Source organism: Orbicella franksi, chromosome 9, assembly GCF_964199315.1.
Source record: "Orbicella franksi chromosome 9, jaOrbFran1.1, whole genome shotgun sequence".
In the NCBI taxonomy this organism is placed as follows: Eukaryota; Metazoa; Cnidaria; class Anthozoa; order Scleractinia; family Merulinidae; genus Orbicella; species Orbicella franksi.
Window position 1 is genome coordinate 19095565 of NC_138153.1, and position 3338 is coordinate 19098902.

The 3338-nt window shown below is 41.9% G+C and overlaps 1 non-coding gene across 1 annotated transcript; it reads right to left on the reverse strand.

Moving 5' to 3' along the window:
- Positions 1-2889: 2889 nt before the first annotated feature.
- Trnah-gug (transfer RNA histidin (anticodon GUG)) lies at positions 2890-2961 on the reverse strand. Its single transcript has one exon. It is a non-coding gene; the product is annotated as a tRNA-His (tRNA).
- Between the last annotated feature and the right edge of the window lie 377 nt (positions 2962-3338).

Sequence of the window (3338 nt, forward strand, 5' to 3'; positions counted from 1 at the left end):
TTAATTACATTCGTCAAGTTTTTTGGAAAAAAACACACAATAACAACAGAGTTTTGGCAATACTAGTTGCTAAATTATCCACACAATGGCTTTTTGCCTTTCATTTTCCTGAAATTTTATTGTTTACTTTAAACTAATATTGAAATCTGATTTGTTGTTTTGTTTTACTGTCCCATTCTCAATGGCTGAGAAAAAGATGCGATTTAGAGCAAAAAATAGTGCGATTCGTGAATAAATCGCACCATTGAGAGCCAATCAGATTGCAAGGATAGCCAGTGATTTCAAAATGGATTTAATAAAGGATACAAATAAATTACAAATTAGCTTGTGAAAATAACAGGATATAAATACATTTCACATGCTTCGAAAGTTACAAAAGTGAAAGGAGAAAACTTAAGATCGATTTACAAATAACGGTAAAACGATGTCGTATACAACTTGACTTTATCTAAAACTTTAAGACTTAAATTTACAATTCACAAGCGATGAAACTGAACTTAAACGGCTAAAGATATAAACTGCTTACATAAACAAACTAAACTAGCGTAAAATTAATTACCTTGGTGCTGCCTTGATCACCAGAACAATGATAAACTTGGAGAAACTTGTTAACTTGCGGTGAATTAACAGATCTTGCGTCAACTGATCTTGCTAACGAAAAAACTACTCTTTTATAACGCTAGTTGGGTGTCGCGGCGCTACGCGTGTGCTTTCGCGACACCACAGAACTTACTAGAAAGACCTAGAAGCAAGGGTAGCCTACACGTGAAACAAATACGCATGAAAAGACCTTAAATAGCTGAATACACGTTCAAATAAACTTCCAATGACTAAAAAATAGTACTCTCAAGGCTACAAAGTATAGTAATTGAGCGTAAAACAGCTTAAATTAGAAACTCGTTGAAAACTTGCGCAATGTTGCGCATGCAAATTTGTTGCAGAAGCGCGCGCCGCTTCAAGTGTCGTACATCGCGCGCGCACAACTTAACTGCTGTAGCTACAATGTACCTGCAGATGGCGTAGTGCGCGCGCAAGAAAAGTGCGAGATACGCAAATGTCTTACTTACTGGGGAGGTGACAGGAAAAAATGCAACGGGCATCGTAAAAGTTTTCGAAAGAGATGAATAACTTTAAAAAAACGCGTGGTTACCTCCATATTTTATGTTATGAAATGGAAGTGGCAATTATGCCTTGTCATAGGGCTGTTGTTTTCGCGAAGGAGTTTATCTATTTGCACTCCAGAGGGGATATGACTCTTAAAAAGGTTTTAGATCGCGAAACGGCAAAGATATTCAGCTGCAAAATTCACTCGGATCGCCACGACCAGTAAACGAACTTCGTACAATTTCTTCTAGCATGTACAATGTAATCGCCATAAGTTGTAAAAAGACCTCGAAAATTCTTTGCAAACAAGTTCTCTGTAAATGCGCAGACAGCTGTGCTTGATTCTTGAACCAAAATGGTTTAAACTCACAACTTGCGATTGGATTAGGAGGACACTCAACGAAGCAACTTAAATAGTAAATATCTAAGCGGAACTCTTCTGCTAAAATATCCTAATTCTTTAATCTGTTTTTATTGTGTCTAATACGCGTTTTCGGAAAGCACGATTTGATACTGCGGTGCGAAGCCCCATGCAGTAAACGTTCTTAGAGCGTCTAGTTTTTAGGCATTTTGTTCTATTTTGAGTTGGGAGGTATAACAAAACACTTAATGACTTGGCTTACGGGAAACAGTGAGTTCTGTTTCCCCTCAACCCTCAATGTTCGCCTCGGGGAACATTGAAGGTCTCGGGGAAACAAAACTCACCGTTTCCCTTGGAGCCAGTCATTAGGTGCTTTACGTCTCCAGTAGTGATATACGCTGATAGGGGCAGTAGCCAATCAGGAGGCAGGGATTATACCACGTGACCAAGATTTTCCCATACATTCTCTTAAATTTTCAAAATCCAAGATGGCGCCTGGGTAGGTAAAACATGGCGCCCGTGACGTCACAGCTTGCACATGCGCAGATAGGGCAACATGAAATCGAGGTTGTCACGTGGTTGATCGAATGGAACCAATGAGAGGGTTTTGGATGGGGATAAAAGGATGTTGAGTTGGCGAGTTTGGCATTGTTGTTTGGAGATCGCAGTGACGAGATGGCTTCAGAGGAGAGCAAGACGAAGGTGGATGAGGTTCCTGAAGAGGAGTTGCCAGACGACATGTCGAGAGAAGAATTTGCAGCGAGAGTGATGGATGCTGTTCATGAGGGTATTCTTGGAAGGATAATGAAAAACGCCGTTACTCGCGCGATGGATGTCGTCCTGAGGAAAGAAATTACGAAGCTGGCGGATGAGGTGCTGAGGTTCAGAAAAGTCCTGTCTGAGAAGATGCTTGCTGACCAGTCAAGATCGTTTAAAGACCCAGTGTGTTTGGAGAAGTTGCCGGATGGATTTGAGGCCGGATGGAAAGAGTGGAGGAGCTCTTGGGACAATAGAGAAGAGTTGGCGTACGAAGCATTTATCCAAGAAATTGCACTACCATCCCTAGAGTGAAAAAACATTTTATTCATGCCTGTAACTAATAAAGATCCTTTAACGAGAGAATGTACATGGTTTGTTGCGTGATTTTTTGCATCATCTTGAGTGCTTGCACGTCATTGGTTCCCAGGTGCACGAGGGATAGCATCATGGTTTGGGGGGTGAGAAATTCTCCGTGAAAGCCTGAGGAGGATTCGAAAACGCGTCCGAAGGGCCAGACCTTGGAGAGGTCTCTTCTCATGTACCATGGGTAGGGAAAATGTTGGGTGAGGAAGAGGAGCATGACATCTTCGTCGGGGTGGGGTTCGTCCAAACGGATTTTACAGGCCAGGGGTCTCTATATGGAAAAAAGAAAAAAGAATTTTAAATGCCCCGACCAGGAATCGAACCTGGGTCTTTGAGGCCACAACTCAACGTCTTAACCATTAGACCATCGAAGCGCTTACCTCTTTAGGACTTGGTTTTGGGGATGTCATCGGGAGGAAGTCCGAAATTCACGGTTTTGCAATGAGGGCAGAGTCTTTGGGAGGGTTTCAACCACCAGGTGTGGAGGGCTTTACAGCTTCCGTGAAAGAATTGGTCGCAACACGGTGTCAGGAAGTAGTCTTGGATACTGTGATTGGGAGTGTATCCTTCCTTACACCATATACATTGGGGTTTAGGAAATCGTGACATGGAGTCTGAAAAATAGAACAAAAACAGCTTTTTATTGGACACTGCTTAATTTACATGGTGGGACGTGTGCACGGTCCTATTGACCGGCGCCCTCTTTTTCTTCAGGATAACAATCAATAAAAGATTTGACATGATTGATACG